At 43.4% G+C, this 11,897-nt stretch overlaps 1 protein-coding gene across 2 annotated transcripts in view; it reads left to right on the forward strand.

The window, feature by feature from the left end:
• Positions 1–1,572: 1,572 nt before the first annotated feature.
• The window catches only part of Abca1 (ATP binding cassette subfamily A member 1), a 136,196-nt gene continuing 125,871 nt past the window's right edge, over positions 1,573–11,897 (forward strand). The window contains exon 1 of one of the 2 annotated variants that reach the window (XM_029555297.1): positions 1,573–1,767. The gene's annotated coding sequence lies outside the window, so the exon portion shown is untranslated. The remainder of the gene's footprint in view (positions 1,768–11,897) is intronic. The other variant, XM_008851702.3, reaches the window with a different exon arrangement.

Raw genomic sequence — 11,897 nt, forward strand, 5'->3', positions numbered from 1 at the left:
TGTAAATTGAAAATGGTATTAATGGTCAGATAATTAGATTCTGTTTTTGGTGCCTTCTTCCAAGGAACTCAAAGGTTCCAACAAAATTCATTTTCAGAACTCTTCTGAGGCAAAGAGAAAATATTCTCTCTCCTTTTAACTTGATGAGATGGGACTGGGGATGTAGCTCAGATGGTAAAGAGCTCATCTGCCAGGCAAGAAGTCCTGGGTTGTAGTCCCAGTGCAAAAACTGGTGACCAGTCTGGACTAAAAGGGAAGAAAATAAAGGAAGAAATAGGAGAAAAACTTTACCTAAATGTGGTCCAGTTTGACCCTGGCTACCCTTTGTTGTGGTCCTCAGGTACCTACTGACTGGAGAATGTGTGTGTGTGTGTGTGTGTGTGTGTGTGTGTGTGCACACGCAGGTTGGTAGTGATCTGTCTTCAGGCCTTGTAGTTCTGGAATATGATGGAACTTGGGTTGAGACATGAATAGGACTGGGGGAAACTCTTCTATCACCCCATTTCCCCAGACTCAGGTCAGACTGAGGCATCAACATGTGAACCTTCTAGTCAAGGATGCTAAAAATTTATCTTTATCAAGGTGGGAGACCGTTCCTTCAGTTTGTTGGCTCATTTTGGGACCTACACACTTAGGCATACGTGTGCTGCCTCTGCCTTGCCTCTTGCCTCTATCTCTTCGCTGATTTGGGGCTGTCTGGTATCTGACTGCCAAAGGCAATGCCAGGAGACAAGGTGGACGTCTGGGCTGGTTATATAATTTTCCACGGCTGCAGTCTAGTCACACTTCACAAATGTACATGAGCTAAAATACAAGCCCCCTGCATTTATCACAGGAACACTGACACACTGACCGATTGCAAAAGGGGATTCAGTCCTTTTCTGTCTTCTCCTAACTCACTAAGATATTCTCCTTTGTCTGCTGAGGGATCACTGCGGGGCCATGGGGAGGTAGGCTGGGGATTTTCATTGAAAACACAAGTCAAGGATCCAGACAGAAACCCAAACCAGACTGTTCACTCTTGTCCACCTTCCACCTCAATCTGGGGCTTTGAAAGGAAGACACAGAAAATAGCTGTTGTCTGGAGGGGTTCAGCCTTCAGCTCTCCCTTCTCCAGCCCCTGACTGAGTAACTAACATGAGGCGGGGTGTGTGTGTGTGTGTGTGTGTGTGTGTGTGTGTGTGTGTGTGTGAAGTTTCGGTAAAGAGAGCTCTTCCACGGTTTCTGCCCAATTTAGCTGTTAGATCTGGCAGAGATAGTTTAGAGGAAGCAATTTCCACCGTCTCCCTCCACTTGCCAGGGACGCGAAGTCCCTGGCACAGCTCCTGCCAGCGTTTCCCGCTCACCCAGGACGGGACCCAGCCGCAGACCCTGCGCATCCAGCTCGGCGGCCCCTGCCAGGCGAGTCGCCGGTTTAAGGGGCGGGCCGCGGCTCCACGTGCTTTCTGCTGAGTGACTGAACTACATAAACAGAGGCCGGGAAGAGGGCGGGGGAAGCGGGAGAGAACAGCGTTTGACCGGTAGTAACCCCGGCGCTCGGCGAAGCCGAATCTATAAAAGGAACTAGTCGCGGCAAAACCCCAGTAATTCGGAGGGCGAGCGAGCGGGCCGAAGCTGCGCAGGGCAGGGGCACGCCGACCCGCAACCACAGGCACTCTGGGGGTGCTCCACTCCCCGCCCCCACCCCCGCTTTCTTTCTCTCCCCTTCTCTAGAAGGGTTTGTCCAGGGGTGGGGAAAACAGACGCAAACATCAAAGTGGAAAACAGGTAAGACTCCAGTGACTTGAGCATTCCTGTTTTATTTTGGGTCCATGGAGGCATTGGGAAGCTCTAGGTCTTTTGGGGGGACTTTGGTCCTCGAACCCCTCACCCCCACCTCTAGGAATGCAAACGGGCAGGGGCCATGTGCACTCGAGTAGGATATCTCGGGGCGCAGCGCTGCAGCCACTTGGGGCTGGGGACCCGGGAGAGCATCCCTGGTCTCGGACATCCGGGCGCGGTGGGATCCGAGATTCCCGCGCGTGCTCGGGGCGCTGCCGCGGGTGGGGACAGCGACGGGTCCTCTGCGAAGCGTCTCCCTTTGTTTGCTAGTACAGAGCTGGAAGCCCCTGTGGCTGCGGGTTTGCTGGAGCCACCGAGTGCCACTCCCGAGTCCCCCACTCCGGTTATTAAACTGGTCTGTGCAGGTTTTTGACTTGGGGATCCCGTCCCCAGGAATGAGGGGGGGGGGCGTCCTCCTTCTCAAAGAAGACGTGTGAGAAGTGTCCCAAACGGGATCAGTGGCATCTTCGCTGGCTCGGGCCTGGGGCTTTGTCCTCGAGGGTCCTACCGACACGTCCCCTGCGCTCAGCGCCGCCGCCCCTGGCGTAAGGTGGGGGTCGAATTGTGTTTCTTCTGAACTTCGAGAGAGCCTGCAGAAGCCGGACGCTGGGATGCCCACTCCGGGCTCACCTCCTGCCGCATCCTGCCCTTGGCTGCTGGTTCATTGGGGCGGCTGCAGGCCGGGCGCGGGTGGGGAAGCTGGGGCGAGGTGCTGCAGCCGAATGACCGCGAGTAACCCCGGCGGGCGGCGCGGAACTCGCTGCTCGGCTGCCGGGCCGGGCTCCGCCGCCAGGGGCTGGGGGCTGGGCGGGTTGCGGGTGGCCCCAGGAGACTGGCCCGCAGCGCCTCCTGGCCGGGTGACCTGGGTATGGCCGGGTGGCGGAAGGGGAAGGCATCGTCGTCTGGTGCAGGTTTCTCCTGTGAACTGGGTGAAGACTTGTGGTCGCAAACTGGAAGGAACTCTGGGGGCCGGGGAAAGCCCGCCTGTGCTTTTTTCTTTTTTTGCTGCTGTGTTTCCTGACTCCTAGATGTTTGCCGAATTAGACAAGGTTCTTGGGGGGAGTTTGCGGGTACCAAGGTTGTGGATGTTCGCCTGTGTTTTTCTTTTTCTTTTTTTCTGCGCTTACCAGAAAGCAGAAAAGATACGGATATGTATATTATACGATTATATGTATATACATACGCATATATTTTAAAAAGGAAAAAATGTATCTGATACCAGAAATAATTGGTTTTCCTCATTTGCAGTATTGGCACCACTAGTGTTTTAAAAAAGAATCTTCAGTGACACCTCACAGAAAGGGATGGACTGAGTATACATATAATAGAGGACAGATTTGGTACTCAAACCAAAGAAAAACTTCCTGGCTTGGATGTAGGTCAATGGTAGAGTGATTGCCTAGCATGCACAAGGCCTTGGATCCTATCCCCCCACCACAAAAACAAACAAGCACCTAACAAAACAAAACAAAAATTTCCTTGGTAATGGCACATCTGTTTCTTTCTATGGCTCAGTTCTCACCTCCCACAGATCACACCTGACATACTTCTCCAGGTTCAAGGGCAGAGTTTAACTGGTTTTCTTGCGGCAATAGCTTGGAACTCAGACTCAGGGTTTGGTACTCGAGACAAAACTTAAAATGTTAACTAAGAAAGGATTTGATTTTCCAGCTGCCCCTTTTTGTTTTTCAATCCATTTTCCTTATATTTATAATAAAATAATGGAGGATCATTGTTGTTCCTCTCTTTTGAGAAACTTCTCCTACATCAAAGAAAGTGTGAAAGCATAGAGAATACTTATGAGATAGTATAACTGTAATATGATAGTACAAAATAATGAAATAACGACAGATCAGTTTCCGTTGTCAGCCTGTTTTTCCAAGTGCTTTAATAAATCATTGAAATTGGAATTGTTTTGGGAAAACTGATGCACAGAGCTGATCAGTATCTACTTGAATCAGAGGGATCAGGGAAGTTCTCCAGCCATTATGATAATCACAGCTGGTTTTTGGAATAAAATTGCCACCATAGAATAATTCATGAATTCCCTTGTAAAAGTCATTGTGGTGTTCCAATGTGAAGAACCTGACCTGGACTTGGGTAGCTGTGATGTGTGTCTTTCCTCCTGCAGATGAGCATTTGAAATCTCAACTCTTTATTATTATTATTCTTACTATTATTTATTTTGTGTGTATGAGTGTATTGTTGTGTATGTATGTTGTGCAGTGCAGGTCAGAAGAGGGTGTCGGATCCCTTGGAACTGGAGTTATGGAGAGTTGTTAGCTGCCATCTGGGTGCTGGGAATTAAACCTGGGTCCCCTGCAAGAGCAGCCAGTGCTCTACCCCCTAAACTGTCTCTCTCCAGTCCCATGAAATCTCAACTCTTATACATGTTCCGATTGGTATCTAAAGGCAGGCCTGTAATAGACGCTGAACACATTCTGACTGAACACATTACAGTTCATGTGAGACGGCGCGTTAGTCTGGAACTGGAAGAGGGTGATTAGGTTTGGTAGTTTTCATCCTCGGCTGGAGGAAGTTCCAATGCAAACATTATTAAAAATGAATGAAGCTTAGCAACTCAGCTCTTTGTTTCTGACCCTGTTTGTAGAGGAGTTGGACTATTTTTACGTTTGGATTTTTTTTCTTTTTCAGGATCTTTCCCCTCATATACAAAGATGCTTATATCTGTTGTATTTGTAGTGAATGAAAATTGTTAGACCTTTGCTATTTGAATTTTTAGTTCCTAAAATAGCTAAATAGACATTCTTTTAAACTTTTAAACTAGGAATTTTTGGATTTCTAGAAAATAGCAAAAATGCATATTCTTGCATTTCGAAAACAAGTCTAAATACATTTTTATTTGTGGTCTAGACATCAAATAAATAATGCAATTATAATGTCATTTTGGCTAGTTATTCCAGCATCAAGTGTTAAAGATCATTCCGAGTCCTTGTTTTACCAAGTTATGCTGTGAGTGTCTACACCAAAAACTAAGACTGTCATTTTATCTGTAAATAGAAACCACGTTGAATACCAAAAGTATTGCAATGTTGTGTTATTAACAAACACTTACATAGCTCTGTATGCTCAGTACTGTTGTAGGTGTTTCTCAAATACTAAGCTAATCTTTAAAATGGCGAGTTAATTATATTTACAGATTAAGAAGTTGGGAAGCTAACTTGTCTTTGCTTATTTACTACCTTGCAAGTGGCCAACTGACTCCGTTCCAGGGGTCTTTAATGCTCACATCAGGTGAGGCATTGGTGCAGTCTGAGCTGCATGCTGGGCGTGGTGGCGCATGTCTTTAATCCCAGCACTGGGGAGGCAGAGGCAGGCGGATTTCTGTGAGTTCAAGGCCAGCTTGGTCTACGTAGTGAGTTCCAGGACAGCTGGGGCTACAGGGAGACCCTGTCTCAAAAAGACCACAAACAAACAAAAAAAAAAAAAAAAGGGAATTTTCTAGTGCATTAATCTGCTGTCATTCTTATTGGAAACTACAACCTGTATCATTTTCGTTGTTACTTTGGTGTAACCAGCCAAATTCTCTTCATGGAAGAGACCTTTACTGCGAAGGGATTGCAACACTGTGGAAAGAACAGGCAGTAACGTTTGGTCAGTTCTCTCTCTCTCTCTCTCTCTTTTTTTTTTAAAGAACTGTTTTAAATGAAAACAATACTATTGCCTCAGTCAGTTGTGAATAGTGTGTGACTCAAAGTAGGTTTTCCAAAGTCTGATATCCAGTTCAGAAAATGGAATAACTGACTGTAAAAATATAAGGAACAAAAGAAAAAGGGAAGAGAATGTGAGCTTCACTGTTGATTAACTTTGGCAACATTTTTACTGGTCACAATATAATATGATTCCTACTTGCTAACTAGGACCTTTTGAAATAAGCTGTTTTCTTGTTACCAATGTTTTCTCTAGATATCAAATTTAGTGCCTTCTTAAGTTCATTTTTCTAGAAATGAATAGCTTCAAAATATGCCTTATAAAAGTAGAACAGGATGGGAGTTGCTTTTTCTCATGAATTGGGATAGCAGGTGAGAAGTGAACTTGGAGTGAGCACTTCTCAACAGAGCAGCTATGCTTCCTGCGAACTCCCTGCATGCAGGAGCTTTTCCATTCCAAGTGGTTTTACTTGTAACACAGCTCATTCTCATCAGAACCACAGGAGATGGGTAGAGTTCTTAATCTTTATAGGTGGAGAAACTGAGTTATAAACAGCTTAACTAGCCTAGTTACGGAGTTTGTAAGTAGGGGAGCTGAGCTATACCCTAAGTAGTTTGCCTGGGGAGAATTTATTAATCTTAACCAGCATAGATGGTGGGGTGGGGAGGTATGTTTTAGAAATGCATGAAGTCAGAGAGTGAAAATGCTTGCTGGCATTCACCACCTGGTTTTCACTTACTGTTCATGCTGTCTGCTATGTGAACTGTAATGAAGCAGAGTGTGTTTGTTGTTTACAATGGCAGGACATCGTATTTGGTTCCTAAAATAAAATATTCAAAATCTTGTTTTTCCATTTTGAAGAACTTCAATACAAAACCCTTGAGGCTTTGCAAGCTTAATTTAAGACTGGGTACATTGCCACCCTCCTCATGACAATTGCCTGGACCCACACCTGCCTATTCTTTCCAGTTCTGTTGGAGCTGATTACAGCCCTCATCCATGTCGTGTACTTAATCTTCAAAATTATAGTTAATATTTATATTCCTATTATGTGTATTCTTCTCTAAAGAGAGGTCTTTGACTCATTTTCTCTTGCACTTAATCCACCCTCTTTAAAATGGAAATTGGCAAATGCTGATTTGAACCAATCAATCATCAAAGAGGCTGAGTGATGCTTCCTGTAATCTAAGACTACTTTTAAAAAAGAATAATATCAGAAAAGCATTAACAAGAAAACCATACAGCAAATAGTATTTGCTATGGGCTGGTTTATTACAGATTAATAAATTTTGGTGTGTGTTTAAAGTATTTAGGTCAGATGACTATAGAACAAACAGTTCTACTCACCTGGTCTCAGTTCCCCTTTGGAGGCAGCTGTGATTTGAGACAGGCATCTGTGATGGTCCACATTTAAATAGATTGAGTTATGTATTAATTTATTTTTATTAAGAACAAGGCAACTCATTAGGCAATTTAGAAGTTTAAATATTTGGCTTAAAAAGCACAGCAGGACTGGAGAGAAGGCTTAGTGGTTAAGAGCACTGGCTGCTCTTGCAGAGGACCCATGTTCGATTCCCAGCACACATATTGAAGTAACAACCATCTGTAACTCCAGTTCCAGGGGGATCCAATGTCCTCTTCTGACCTCCATGGGCATTGCATGACATGGGTTCATTTACATACACCCAGGCAATACATTCTACACATTTTAAAAAAAGCACAGTAGTATCATATGCATGGGATCTATCTTTTTATACTTTTATAGTATTTTAAAACAATCTACAGTGTTTTTTTTTTTTAATGCCAAGTTCCCAGAATTTGGAGGTCAAAGCACTGAATCTGGCCAGTCTTGAAGTCAAGATGTCTTCTCTGATAACTGGTATTTGTTTGTTGGTTTAATGTTTGAAGCAGAGTCTGATGAGCCTAGGCTGGTCCTGAACTTGCTCTGTAACTGAGGCTGGCCTTGAACTCCTCATCCTTTTGTATCTACCTCCCATGTATTGGAATTATAAGTGTGTTTCACGTTACTGGATTCATAATTTGCGTTTAGTATGTTATATTTGCAAGGTGAAATTTTCCAACAGTTGATGCTCTTACTTCTTTGAAGTCAGAGGACAATTTTGGGAGTCTGTTTCTCTCCTTTCATTGTGGGTTTTGGGTTGTCACGTTGGGGCAGCAAGCACTTTTATTTGCTGAACTGGCCCTTGCCCCTGTTTCTTTATCTGTAAAGTAAGTATTTGTGTATACGCATGTCCAATGCAAGTCATATAAACTTGGCAAATTTCTGTATATTTCGTACTGTTTTCAGTGATTTTCAAAGCTTGATTTTTAGTTTACTTCTACCCTGTGTTATTTATGTTATTATCTCAGACGTGGAAAAATAGGTGATATGACAGGGATGGTGACTGGATTAAGTTCCACTCTTACTCCACAACTAATTCAGATCACTATTCAAACATGGGACAATTAGATTTCACTACAACTTTGTTCATATGGGTGTGTAGTTGTCAGTGATTGTCATTGTTTGGTAGGGATACATTGGGTTTTTTTTTTTGAGAATTTGTTGAAATCTAGGGATTGTCTCTTTAGGGAAGAGATGCAAGGGCTCATGCACTCCAGATTTTAAATTTAATTGCCAGATATTATCAGTACCTGCAGACCCACTAAGGAACCATGTGGCTTTGGACAGGTCATTTTACTTTCCTGAGATCTTCAAAATGTAACTATCTGTCTGGCACCTAAGCCCTTCTGGCTTTTATGTGTTCTGACTCCAGCTCAATATTCAGGAGAAAGGATGGCATTTTGATTCATGCACCCAGAGGCTTGTTCAATCTTGGGCCTTCTTAATTTCTGCCTATTTTAGATGAAGAGTAAATGAGATAAAAAGGACAATAGACAGGGAATCCCGATCCATGCTGGGTTCGTGTAACCCATGTGTGATTAGTGTACAGTGGCTACGATTTGGTGTGCTATGGGAGAAGCACTCATGAATGCATCAGAGGGTTCCTGGTGGAGTGTGAATAGGAGGAAAGGAAGGCCAGGGAGAGGAAGCTGTTAAAATGCCCGTGTAAGGCAGTCCATGGCTGCAGAGGGAGAGAAAGTCAGGTTTCTTCAGGGGTGGGGCTCCTGGTGGGTTGTACATGCTGCAGTGGACAGCCCTATACCTGCATCCATGCAGACAACTCTTAATTTGACTCAGTGGGTTTTTCATATATATATGACATGATGTTGGGGGACCGGGGAGGAGTTGGAATCAGGGAGTGAAGAGTGTTTTGATTTTTTTAAAATATCAGCTATGAAGGAAAAATAAATAAATAAAAATTTAAAATACATGTTTATTTTCAGTGAGTGGATGAAGACTTAAATCATGAAAACAGAAGGGGATTCTTTTCTGAAATGCAAAGGAAGAGGGAGTTGGTATAATTGACTAAATTTCAATAGAACAAACAAGACTTAGTGGCACTGGTCTCCTCCCTAACTAACCATTGGGAAGGAGATTTGAAATAAAATTTCTCCACCCCGGATATTTCAGTTATGGGTATAGGTTTTTATGGTGGAGTCCTGTTTAGCCAATACATGATCAAAATAAAAGTTCAGACCACCACAAGTCAAGTCTTCCCCACAAGGAGAGCACCAATGCCTGTACTAGGATGAGGATCGGACTGGGGTTGTGCCTTATACAGACATTCCTAAATACCTGAGAAGAAACTCATGGGAGATGGGCAGGAGGGTAGGACCATCTACTTTCTAAAGCTTTGTCCTGAATTTGTTACTTTAGAAATCATAACATATTAGGAGTGAGAAAGGACAAGGAAGGGAGAAAGATGGTCAAGAAATTATTGGCCGTCCTTTCCCCGTTCATCCTTGCTTTGCAGAGTCCTTGTTGGGTATTAGGATGGGAATTATGTGGGGTTCCCCCCCCAAGCCAAAAGAGGCTTGTTTTCTGGAAGAAACAGTTCACTGGGTGAAGGCAGCTTCAAATCCATTGGATCTGGTATTTAGAGGGTGTAAGTTTGTCATAAAGACAATACTGATGAAAAGAGCAACCTTCCTTGGGAGGGCAGATCACACACAATGACTCAGAATGAAGGTGAGCCCTCTTCACTCACAGATCCAGGGGATGGAGGTGGTGGCGTTTACTTTAGCGGGAGTGTCATTGACATTGGTACAGGGAACATGAAGGAATAAAGAGTATTGACAGCATGAACTCTATATGTATTTGATATTAAGTGTATTACTATAGAAGCAATGTTTGCTTCCTAGGATGCACTTAATTTTTTAATATGCTTAGACATTTATATATTTATTGTAGATCATATTGGGTTACGTATGGATATTTTCACACAATGTATGATGTACTTTGAACATATTGATTGCCCATACTCTCTTACCCTAGTTTTTGTCACCTCTCTGACTGTCCGTTAATCCTGTTTGTTCCCCTAGACAATTTAATTTTGACTTTCACTTCACAAATATACGATTTTATGTATCTATATAAAATCTAGAAACTACAAATGAGAGAAATCATAATGGTATTTGTCTTTGTGAGACTTAATTCACTTAATGTGATTATCTCGTATTGCATCTGTTTTCCTGTAAAAGTCATCTTTGTTTTTCTTAACGGAAAAACATTCCATTGTATATGTACACCACATTTAAAAACATTTATTATCTATGTGAGTGTCTTCTACATGTATGCAAGTGCCTTTGGATCCCCTAGAGCTGGAGTTATAGGTAGTTGTGAGCCCCTCACACCCATATGGGTATTGGGAACCAAACTCTGATCCTCTGGAAGAGCAGCCAATGTTCTTAACCACTGAGCCATCTCTCCAGCTCCTATACCACGCTTTAAAAAAAAATGTTTCCATTCCACTGTTTTTGGACGTCTAGGTTAGTCCCATAATTTAGCTATTTTGAGTAGTGTGCAATGAATATTGATGTGCAGCTATCTGATATGTTGATTTGGAGTTGGTATGTTGATCACCAGGGGTGATCTAGCTGAATCGTATGGCAGATACATTTTTTGGGTTTTGAAGCACCTCTGTACTGATTTCCATAGTGGTTGGATTTGTCCATATTCTTGCCACCAGTGTCTATGTTGCTTTTGTCCCATTCTGACAGCATTTGCTGTTATTTGTTCCCTCCCTCCCTCCCTCCCTCCTTTTGTTGTCTTTTAGATACAGGGTCTCCCTGTAGCCCCAGCTGGCTTGGAACGCACTATGTAGACTGGGGAGTCCTTCATCTGATGTAGAACCACCTGCCTCTGCCTCCCTGGTGCTGGGACTAAAGGCGTGCGTTACCTGGCTAATTACTTGTTTTCTTAATGATTGCCATTCTTTTAAAAAAAAAAATTTTAATAACTACATGATTAGAAGAAGCATTTCATTACAGCTTTAACATATTCAGTAACATACTCCAGAGCAAGAGTACATCTCTTTCACAGTGGGTGCAAATTTCTAGGTTCACAGTTGAATTAATGCAGTTATACAAAATTGAACTCAGTATAAGCCCTGTAAGGCATAAAATTGAATGAGTTTTTAACCTTTTTCTGAGACAGCGTCTCCCTGTAGCCCCAGCTGTCCTGGATTCACCATGGAGACCAGGCTGGCCTCAAACTCACAGAGATCCACCTGCCTCTGCCTACCAAGTGCTGGGATTAAAGGCGTGCGGCACCACGCCCGGCTCCCTGCCTCTTTAATATAGTTTTAATACACTGAATTAACCAATGGAGGAAGCAGGTCTCTAGACCTCTGGTTTTGTTTCTCTCGAGTTCAGTGTGCCAAATTCTGCTGCAATAATAGACTGAGTAAAGCAGAGGCCTCTTACAAGAGCTCTAAATTCTACAATAACAACTTAAAGGCAGCTCATTTTGCGGATCCTTCTTTGCAACTATACACCCACTTCCCAGATGGCACCCTCCCATAGCCTCCCTTCCCTGACTAGAGCCCTTATACTCTGATATCCCTGATACTGCCTGCTGTGTTGTCAGCACCCCCAGACAGTCCCCACTACTTATCCATCTGGTGAATCTAGTCAGCCTATCTAGAGGTCTTTGTTTTAGGAAGGTCAGCTGTTCCTCATCTAGCAGCAATCAGTTGTCAATATTCCTTTAGATAAGATTGGGGTTTGCTGTTCATTTTCCCAGACCTATGCTGGGTTACTGTCTGGGAGTCTCTTGGGCCACCCTGGCCAACAACTCAAAGGATGGTATCTCCTGTCTGGCATTGTTTCTTGTTATGTAGCCTTTAGCTATACACATAGACTCTTAAAAAATTGTATTGACCCCTTTAATCTTTGGTTATACTTTCCTTTTGGGTGTTTAAGACCCTACAGTTGGCACAGATAAACCAATTTATTTTTACTCTTAAGGTCATTTGAGGATCTGTTCCTCAGGAGTCACATGG

The sequence above is a fragment of the Nannospalax galili genome, unplaced genomic scaffold (assembly GCF_000622305.1).
Source record: "Nannospalax galili isolate Female #2095 unplaced genomic scaffold, S.galili_v1.0 scaffold105, whole genome shotgun sequence".
NCBI classification, from domain to species: domain Eukaryota; kingdom Metazoa; phylum Chordata; class Mammalia; order Rodentia; family Spalacidae; genus Nannospalax; species Nannospalax galili.